Raw genomic sequence first — 11106 nt, 5'->3', positions numbered from 1 at the left:
CACTTCTGCTTAATTTGACTGATGACTTGTAAAGCACTCTTCAAACTCTTTGGTGCTCCTGTGCTGTAAGTAACAGGCTTCGTTTGATAGCACAGGCAAGGTGTCTCGGAAACAGTAATGGCTGCTGAAATTGCTGGAATAAAAAAGACAGACAAACTGAAAACTTTTGTTCTAGGTTTTAAAAAACTGATACGGTAATTATTTTAAAAAAGGACTATGTATATCTGTCATTCTTTGCTAGTGGTTACAAAATGTTGAATTTGACCGAAAATTTCAAACTTTCTCTGGGAAGCTGTAATTTTGCGATGTGATAGCTACACCATCACAGTTTATCATTTCATAAAAAGGGAAACAGCAGCTGCCCTTTTTAGGGCACACAGGAGAGTTGAACAGCTATACCCACCAAATCCAAGACGCGTTACCCTGGGTAATATATTTTGCACAAACTAATGAAAGTCTAATGGAATGTTTTCAGTTTTAGTTTAAATCATAAGGGGGTGTTGTCTCAATGCTTCAAAACTGGTTTTGAAGAATTTAATCCACATTTCATAATTAATAAAAATGGTGAATATGTGGGTCACGGTAACGTTATTGACGCGGGTACAAAAACTTTTTATAATCATGTAAATAATAACAATATTTTTGCTATTATCCATACACACTTCATTCATGAGGGGCACACCACTTTCACATGCTTTTAAAATGGAATTGACAAACACAGAGGAATAATGCACATATTTTATTTACTGTAACTCTGTCATATGGGACACACACTGAACAAAGTTGATCTAAAGAATGTTCCAGATTGTAGTTTTTTATCAGAAATATTATTTTATTATTATTATTTTAACACAATAAAGTTCAGTTAAATACAAAATTTAACAAAATGAAGTTCAGTGTAACACAAAGTTCATAATTATAACATTCTTCCTGACATATGTAGACCAATGGTGATATCTGTTCTGTGCTCACTAAGGCATCCACTCTTGGGATTCTGAAAAAAAATCACACAAAGAATCTGTTAACTCTGATAACGAACAATGGATAACATAAGATCACAAATAGTTTATTGCTTATTCAAACAAAGTACAGTGCATTATGAGTGGCAAACACGCATTACTGAGACACATTTTCTTCACCCATTTTCGGTGCTTCATTGCGTAACGTAAGTGTTGCTAGTAATCCATTATTGCTGTTTTTACAGACGGTTAAATTTTAAACGCACGGAATACAGTGTAGCAACTTAATTTAAGACAAAACTAAAAAAAAGTAATTCAATTTCGATGATTGAGTTTTCGAGAACAAGAGAACATGAATACGGTATCACCGCGTCACCATGTTCAATATGACCTTTAGTCCCCCATGTGAAACAGACGCAAAACGAAAGTTCAGACGAAGTCACCCTACTTATAGAATGGTAAAAATCAATCGGTACACAAATATGTTGAAACAATTGAAGAAAAATGAAACGAAACTCATTATTTCTCACCTTGATACAAAGAAGATCCCAATAAACAATCCTGTGACGGTTAAATCGAGGGAATTACACCTGTGCCCTGCATCCTATCTCGACAGCGTCATTGCGTAACATGTTATCAGAATGGGCCACCCGCCAGTTTGAGCTGGTTTTTTTAGTGTGTAAAAGAAGCCATTCGTGTGTAGACGTCATCAGTTAGTGAGTATGGAAGAAGATCGCTATCGATGTATAATTTTCACGCGGCATTTTAAAGTCGTCTGATAAGAATCGATCTCTGAAGTTTCAGCGTTGCGAACGTAATATTGGGACGCGGTGAAGAAATATCGACCTTGCTGAGCAATAAATGTGAAATTCTTAAGAAAACTGATATTATCATGGATTTCGTGACACAAACTAACCGAAATACTACTTTGGACGATTGAACAGTTTTAATACGGAAAGATAGGATTAGATGAAATTTTCATCGGGGTGGGACACCGCATGTATCGTAAGTTAAGCTAATTTTGTGATCATTTTTCAGTGACTTCAAATAAATTTTTATTTAAATAACCATTTGCACATTCTGTTTATTATATCTTCTTGCAGTAGGTGTATTCCCTGCTTTAATAATTCATTCAAACCCTAAACAAACTGTTCCTAAATAGAGGTAGGGTCGAAATTCCACAAAAAAAGACGCCATTTTGAGGGTAATTTCGATATATATTCTGCTTTTTCTCTTCTTTTGCTTTTATAACAATATCCTCCTTGCTCATGCAGCTTCTTTGATTTGTTATTGAAACATACACAACGATGTCATGAGAATTTGGTCGGCTATCTAAATTTAAATAACATTCTTGTTATGGTCCCCCCGCAGTGCACCACTAGCAAAGAATGACTGATATAGGAAAGGCATCATAAAATTCGATAAATTAAAGATAAAATAATAATATAGCAGGAATCTGTATACATAGTTTTTGCTTTATTTCTTCCATAATGTTGACACCACCACTCTTCAAGCATTTTATGCTTACTACAAATGACCGAACACACCTACCTGACACTATAATGAAGAAAAAAAATTTTCATCCCTACCTGGCCAAAATTGAAGAAATCTCACAGTGCCGGCACTGTTCAAAATCACTCAAAATCACCAAAAATCGACCCGTCTCCGATTTTTCCAAAAAGTGACGAAAATCAATCTACCACACCTGTCATTCATAAAAGATGTGGAAACGCGCCCGGGTCACTTCATCAAGGCCCCCAATTCTAGCTTTAAAGATGATCCAAAAATAAGCTCTGAGAACAGAATCTGGGAGGGGGGGGGAGAGAGAGTTTTTGCTCTATTTCTTCCTTAATGTTGACACCACCACTCTTCCAGCACTTTATTCTTACTACAAATGACCGAACACACCTACCTGACACTATAATGAAGAAAAAAAATTTTCATCCCTACCTAGCCAAAATTGAAGAAATCTCACAGTGCCGGCACTGTTCAAAATCACTCAAAATCACCAAAAATCGACCCGTCTCCGATTTTTCCAAAAAGTGACGAAAATCAATCTACCACACCTGTCATTCATAAAAAATGTGGAAACGCGCCCGGGTCACTTCATCAAGGATCCCAATTCTAGCTTTAAAGATGATCCAAAAATAAGCTCTGAGAACAGAATCTAAGAGGGGGGGGGGGGGGAGAGAGAGTTTTTGCTCTATTTCTTCCTTAATGTTGACACCACCACTCTTCCAGCACTTTATTCTTACTACAAATGACCGAACACACCTACCTGACACTATAATGAAGAAAAAAATTTTTTATCCCTACCTGCCCAAAATTGAAGAAATCTCACAGTGCCGGCACTGTTCAAAATCACTCAAAATCACCAAAAATCGACCCGTCTCCGATTTTTCCAAAAAGTGACGAAAATCAATCTACCACACCTGTCATTCATAAAAAATGTGGAAACGCGCCCGGGTCACTTCATCAAGGCCCCCAATTCTAGCTTTAAAGATGATCCAAAAATAAGCTCTGAGAACAGAATCTGGGAGGGGGGGGGAGAGAGAGTTTTTGCTCTATTTCTTCCTTAATGTTGACACCACCACTCTTCCAGCACTTTATTCTTACTACAAATGACCGAACACACCTACCTGACACTATAATGAAGAAAAAAATTTTTTATCCCTACCTGCCCAAAATTGAAGAAATCTCACAGTGCCGGCACTGTTCAAAATCACTCAAAATCACCAAAAATCGACCCGTCTCCGATTTTTCCAAAAAGTGACGAAAATCAATCTACCACACCTGTCATTCATAAAAAATGTGGAAACGCGCCCGGGTCACTTCATCAAGGCCCCCAATTCTAGCTTTAAAGATGATCCAAAAATAAGCTCTGAGAACAGAATCTGAGAGGGGGGGGGGGGTGAGTTTTTGCTCTATTTCTTCCTTAATGTTGACACCACCACTCTTCCAGCACTTTATTCTTACTACAAATGACCGAACACATCTACCTGACACTATAATGAAGAAAAAAATTTTCATCCCTACCTGGCCAAAATTGAAGAAATCTCACAGTGCCGGCACTGTTCAAAATCACTCAAAATCACCAAAAATCGACCCGTCTCCGATTTTTCCAAAAAGTGACGAAAATCAATCTACCACACCTGTCATTCATAAAAAATGTGAAAACGCGCCCGGGTCACTTCATCAAGGCCCCCAATTCTAGCTTTAAAGATGATCCAAAAATAAGCTCTGAGAACAGAATCTGAGAGGGGGGGGGGAAGAGAGAGTTTTTGCTCTATTTCTTCCTTAATGTTGACACCACCACTCTTCCAGCACTTTATTCTTACTACAAATGACCGAACACACCTACCTGACACTATAATGAAGAAAAAAAATTTTCATCCCTACCTGGCCAAAATTGAAGAAATCTCACAGTGCCGGCACTGTTCAAAATCACTCAAAATCACCAAAAATCGACCCGTCTCCGATTTTTCCAAAAAGTGACGAAAATCAATCTTTCACACCTGTCATTCATAAAAAATGTGGAAACGCGCCCGGGTCACTTCAACAAGGCCCCCAATTCTAGCTTTAAAGATGATCCAAAAATAAGCTCTGAGAACAGAATCTGAGAGGGGGGGGGGAGAGAGAGTTTTTGCTCTATTTCTTCCTTAATGTTGACACCACCACTCTTCCAGCACTTTATTCTTACTACAAATGACCGAACACACCTACCTGACACTATAATGAAGAAAAATTTTCATCCCTACCTGGCCAAAATTGAAGAAATCTCACAGTGCCGGCACTGTTCAAAATCACTCAAAATCACCAAAAATCGACCCGTCTCCGATTTTTCCAAAAAGTGACGAAAATCAATCTACCACACCTGTCATTCATAAAAAATGTGTAAACGCGCCCGGGTCACTTCATCAAGGCCCCCAATTCTAGCTTTAAAGATGATCCAAAAATAAGCTCTGAGAACAGAATCTGAGAGGGGGGGGAGAGAGAGTTTTTGCTCTATTTCTTCCTTAATGTTGACACCACCACTCTTCCAGCACTTTATTCTTACTACAAATGACCGAACACACCTACCTGACACTATAATGAAGAAAAAAAATTTTCATCCCTACCTGACCAAAATTGAAGAAATCTCACAGTGCCGGCACTGTTCAAAATCACTCAAAATCACCAAAAATCGACCCGTCTCCGATTTTTCCAAAAAGTGACGAAAATCAATCTTTCACACCTGTCATTCATAAAAAATGTGGAAACGCGCCCGGGTCACTTCAACAAGGCCCCCAATTCTAGCTTTAAAGATGATCCAAAAATAAGCTCTGAGAACAGAATCTGAGAGGGGGGGGAGAGAGAGTTTTTGCTCTATTTCTTCCTTAATGTTGACACCACCACTCTTCCAGCACTTTATTCTTACTACAAATGACCGAACACACCTACCTGACACTATAATGAAGAAAAAAATTTTCATCCCTACCTGGCCAAAATTGAAGAAATCTCACAGTGCCGGCACTGTTCAAAATCACTCAAAATCACCAAAAATCGACCCGTCTCCGATTTTTCCAAAAAGTGACGAAAATCAATCTACCACACCTGTCTTCATAAAAAATGTGGAAACGCGCCCGGGTCACTTCATCAAGGCCCCAATTCTAGCTTTAAAGATGATCCAAAAATAAGCTCTGAGAACAGAATCTGAGAGGGGGGGGGGAGAGAGAGTTTTTTCTCTATTTCTTCCTTAATGTTGACACCACCACTCTTCCAGCACTTTATTCTTACTACAAATGACCGAACACACCTACCTGACACTATAATGAAGAAAAAAAATTTTCATCCCTACCTGGCCAAAATTGAAGAAATCTCACAGTGCCGGCACTGTTCAAAATCACTCAAAATCACCAAAAATCGACCCGTCTCCGATTTTTCCAAAAAGTGACGAAAATCAATCTACCACACCTGTCATTCATAAAAAATGTGGAAACGCGCCCGGGTCACTTCATCAAGGCCCCCAATTCTAGCTTTAAAGATGATCCAAAAATAAGCTCTGAGAACAGAATCTGAGAGGGGGGGGGGGAGAGAGAGTTTTTGCTCTATTTCTTCCTTAATGTTGACACCACCACTCTTCCAGCACTTTATTCTTACTACAAATGACCGAACACACCTACCTGACACTATAACGAAGAAAAAAAATTTTCATCCCTACCTGGCCAAAATTGAAGAAATCTCACAGTGCCGGCACTGTTCAAAATCACTCAAAATCACCAAAAATCGACCCGTCTCCGATTTTTCCAAAAAGTGACGAAAATCAATCTACCACACCTGTCATTCATAAAAAATGTGGAAACGCGCCCGGGTCACTTCATCAAGGCCCCCAATTCTAGCTTTAAAGATGATCCAAAAATAAGCTCTGAGAACAGAATCTGAGAGGGGGGGGGGGGGAGAGAGTTTTTGCTCTATTTCTTCCTTAATGTTGACACCACCACTCTTCCAGCACTTTATTCTTACTACAAATGACCGAACACACCTACCTGACACTATAATGAAGAAAAAAAATTTTCATCCCTACCTGGCCAAAATTGAAGAAATCTCACAGTGCCGGCACTGTTCAAAATCACTCAAAATCACCAAAAATCGACCCGTCTCCGATTTTTCCAAAAAGTGACGAAAATCAATCTACCACACCTGTCATTCATAAAAAATGTGTAAACGCACCCGGGTCACTTCATCAAGGCCCCCAATTCTAGCTTTAAAGATGATCCAAAAATAAGCTCTGAGAACAGAATCTGAGAGGGGGGGGAGAGAGAGTTTTTGCTTTATTTCTTCCTTAATGTTGACACCACCACTCTTCCAGCACTTTATTCTTACTACAAATGACCGAACACACCTACCTGACACTATAATGAAGAAAAAAAATTTTCATCCCTACCTGGCCAAAATTGAAGAAATCTCACAGTGCCGGCACTGTTCAAAATCACTCAAAATCACCAAAAATCGACCCGTCTCCGATTTTTCCAAAAAGTGACGAAAATCAATCTACCACACCTGTCATTCATAAAAAATGTGGAAACGCGCCCGGGTCACTTCATCAAGGCCCCCAATTCTAGCTTTAAAGATGATCCAAAAATAAGCTCTGAGAACAGAATCTGAGAGGGGGGGGAGAGAGAGTTTTTGCTCTATTTCTTCCTTAATGTTGACACCACCACTCTTCCAGCACTTTATTCTTACTACAAATGACCGAACACACCTACCTGACACTATAATGAAGAAAAAAAATTTTCATCCCTACCTGACCAAAATTGAAGAAATCTCACAGTGCCGGCACTGTTCAAAATCACTCAAAATCACCAAAAATCGCCCGTCTCCGATTTTTCCAAAAAGTGACGAAAATCAATCTTTCACACCTGTCATTCATAAAAAATGTGGAAACGCGCCCGGGTCACTTCAACAAGGCCCCCAATTCTAGCTTTAAAGATGATCCAAAAATAAGCTCTGAGAACAGAATCTGAGAGGGGGGGGAGAGAGAGTTTTTGCTCTATTTCTTTCTTAATGTTGACACCACCACTATTCCAGCACTTTATTCTTACTACAAATGACCGAACACACCTACCTGACACTATAATGAAGAAAAAAATTTTCATCCCTACCTGGCCAAAATTGAAGAAATCTCACAGTGCCGGCACTGTTCAAAATCACTCAAAATCACCAAAAATCGACCCGTCTCCGATTTTTCCAAAAAGTGACGAAAATCAATCTACCACACCTGTCATTCATAAAAAATGTGGAAACGCGCCCGGGTCACTTCATTAAGGCCCCCAATTCTAGCTTTAAAGATGATCCAAAAATAAGCTCTGAGAACAGAATCTGAGAGGGGGGGAGAGAGAGTTTTTGCTCTATTTCTTCCTTAATGTTGACACCACCACTCTTCCAGCACTTTATTCTTACTACAAATGACCGAACACACCTACCTGACACTATAATGAAGAAAAAAAATTTTCATCCCTACCTGGCCAAAATTGAAGAAATCTCACAGTGCCGGCACTGTTCAAAATCACTCAAAATCACCAAAAATCGACCCGTCTCCGATTTTTCCAAAAAGTGACGAAAATCAATCTACCACACCTGTCATTCATAAAAAATGTGGAAACGCGCCCGGGTCACTTCATCAAGGCCCCCAATTCTAGCTTTAAAGATGATCCAAAAATAAGCTCTGAGAACAGAATCTGAGAGGGGGGGGGGAGAGAGAGTTTTTGCTCTATTTCTTCCTTAATGTTGACACCACCACTCTTCCAGCACTTTATTCTTACTACAAATGACCGAACACACCTACCTGACACTATAATGAAGAAAAAAAATTTTCATCCCTACCTGGCCAAAATTGAAGAAATCTCACAGTGCCGGCACTGTTCAAAATCACTCAAAATCACCAAAAATCGACCCGTCTCCGATTTTTCCAAAAAGTGACGAAAATCAATCTACCACACCTGTCATTCATAAAAAATGTGGAAACGCGCCCGGGTCACTTCATTAAGGCCCCCAATTCTAGCTTTAAAGATGATCCAAAAATAAGCTCTGAGAACAGAATCTGAGAGGGGGGGGGAGAGAGAGTTTTTGCTCTATTTCTTCCTTAATGTTGACACCACCACTCTTCCCGCACTTTATTCTTACTACAAATGACCGAACACACCTACCTGACACTATAATGAAGAAAAAAAATTTTCATCCCTACCTGGCCAAAATTGAAGAAATCTCACAGTGCCGGCACTGTTCAAAATCACTCAAAATCACCAAAAATCGACCCGTCTCCGATTTTTCCAAAAAGTGACGAAAATCAATCTACCACACCTGTCATTCATAAAAAATGTGTAAACGCGCCTGGGTCACTTCATCAAGGCCCCCAATTCTAGCTTTAAAGATGATCCAAAAATAAGCTCTGAGAACAGAATCTGAGAGGGGGGGGGAGAGAGAGTTTTTGCTCTATTTCTTCCTTAATGTTGACACCACCACTCTTCCAGCACTTTATTCTTACTACAAATGACCGAACACACCTACCTGACACTATAATGAAGAAAAAAAATTTTCATCCCTACCTGGCCAAAATTGAAGAAATCTCACAGTGCCGGCACTGTTCAAAATCACTCAAAATCACCAAAAATCGACCCGTCTCCGATTTTTCCAAAAAGTGACGAAAATCAATCTACCACACCTGTCATTCATAAAAAATGTGTAAACGCGCCCGGGTCACTTCATCAAGGCCCCCAATTCTAGCTTTAAAGATGATCCAAAAATAAGCTCTGAGAACAGAATCTGAGAGGGGGGGGGGGAGAGAGAGTTTTTGCTCTATTTCTTCCTTAATGTTGACACCACCACTCTTCCAGCACTTTATTCTTACTACAAATGACCGAACACACCTACCTGACACTATAATGAAGAAAAAAAATTTTCATCCCTACCTGGCCAAAATTGAAGAAATCTCACAGTGCCGGCACTGTTCAAAATCACTCAAAATCACCAAAAATCGACCCGTCTCCGATTTTTCCAAAAAGTGACGAAAATCAATCTACCACACCTGTCATTCATAAAAAATGTGGAAACGCGCCCGGGTCACTTCATCAAGGCCCCCAATTCTAGCTTTAAAGATTATCCAAAAATAAGCTCTGAGAACAGAATCTGAGAGGGGGGGGGGGGAGAGAGAGAGTTTTTGCTCTATTTCTTCCTTAATGTTGACACCACCACTCTTCCAGCACTTTATTCTTACTACAAATGACCGAACACACCTACCTGACACTATAATGAAGAAAAAAAATTTTCATCCCTACCTGGCCAAAATTGAAGAAATCTCACAGTGCCGGCACTGTTCAAAATCACTCAAAATCACCAAAAATCGACCTGTCTCCGATTTTTCCAAAAAGTGACGAAAATCAATCTACCACACCTGTCATTCATAAAAAATGTGTAAACGCGCCCGGGTCACTTCATCAAGGCCCCCAATTCTAGCTTTAAAGATGATCCAAAAATAAGCTCTGAGAACAGAATCTGAGAGGGGGGGGGAGAGAGAGTTTTTGCTCTATTTCTTCCTTAATGTTGACACCACCACTCTTCCAGCACTTTATTCTTACTACAAATGACCGAACACACCTACCTGACACTATAATGAAGAAAAAAAATTTTCATCCCTACCTGGCCAAAATTGAAGAAATCTCACAGTGCCGGCACTGTTCAAAATCACTCAAAATCACCAAAAATCGACCCGTCTCCGATTTTTCCAAAAAGTGACGAAAATCAATCTACCACACCTGTCATTCATAAAAAATGTGGAAACGCGCCCGGGTCACTTCATCAAGGCCCCCAATTCTAGCTTTAAAGATGATCCAAAAATAAGCTCTGAGAACAGAATCTGAGAGGGGGGGGGAGAGAGAGTTTTTGCTCTATTTCTTCCTTAATGTTGACACCACCACTCTTCCAGCACTTTATTCTTACTACAAATGACCGAACACACCTACCTGACACTATAATGAAGAAAAAAAATTTTCATCCCTACCTGGCCAAAATTGAAGAAATCTCACAGTGCCGGCACTGTTCAAAATCACTCAAAATCACCAAAAATCGACCCGTCTCCGATTTTTCCAAAAAGTGACGAAAATCAATCTACCACACCTGTCATTCATAAAAAATGTGTAAACGCGCCCGGGTCACTTCATCAAGGCCCCCAATTCTAGCTTTAAAGATGATCCAAAAATAAGCTCTGAGAACAGAATCTGAGAGGGGGGGGGAGAGAGAGTTTTTGCTCTATTTCTTCCTTAATGTTGACACCACCACTCTTCCAGCACTTTATTCTTACTACAAATGACCGAACACACCTACCTGACACTATAATGAAGAAAAAAAATTTCATCCCTACCTGGCCAAAATTGAAGAAATCTCACAGTGCCGGCACTGTTCAAAATCACTCAAAATCACCAAAAATCGACCCGTCTCCGATTTTTCCAAAAAGTGACGAAAATCAATCTACCACACCTGTCATTCATAAAAAATGTGGAAACGCGCCCGGGTCACTTCATCAAGGCCCCCAATTCTAGCTTTAAAGATGATCCAAAAATAAGCTCTGAGAACAGAATCTGAGAGGGGGGGGGGGGAGAGAGAGTTTTTGCTC

At 39.7% G+C, this 11106-nt stretch overlaps 1 long non-coding RNA gene across 1 annotated transcript; it reads right to left on the bottom strand.

Annotated features, from left to right (window-relative positions):
• Window positions 1-607: 607 nt before the first annotated feature.
• On the bottom strand, window positions 608-2360 carry LOC147759242 (uncharacterized). Its single transcript, XR_015331651.1, has 2 exons — window positions 1490-2360; window positions 608-994 (listed from the first exon to the last, which is right to left on the bottom strand). It is a non-coding gene; the product is annotated as an uncharacterized LOC147759242 (long non-coding RNA).
• Window positions 2361-11106: the final 8746 nt, after the last annotated feature.

Source organism: Lingula anatina, unplaced genomic scaffold (genome assembly GCF_051362555.1).
Source record: "Lingula anatina isolate TDL-2025a unplaced genomic scaffold, LinAna3.0 unanchor82, whole genome shotgun sequence".
Classification (NCBI taxonomy): Eukaryota; Metazoa; Brachiopoda; class Lingulata; order Lingulida; family Lingulidae; genus Lingula; species Lingula anatina.
This window is presented reverse-complemented; position numbering and strand designations above follow the sequence as displayed.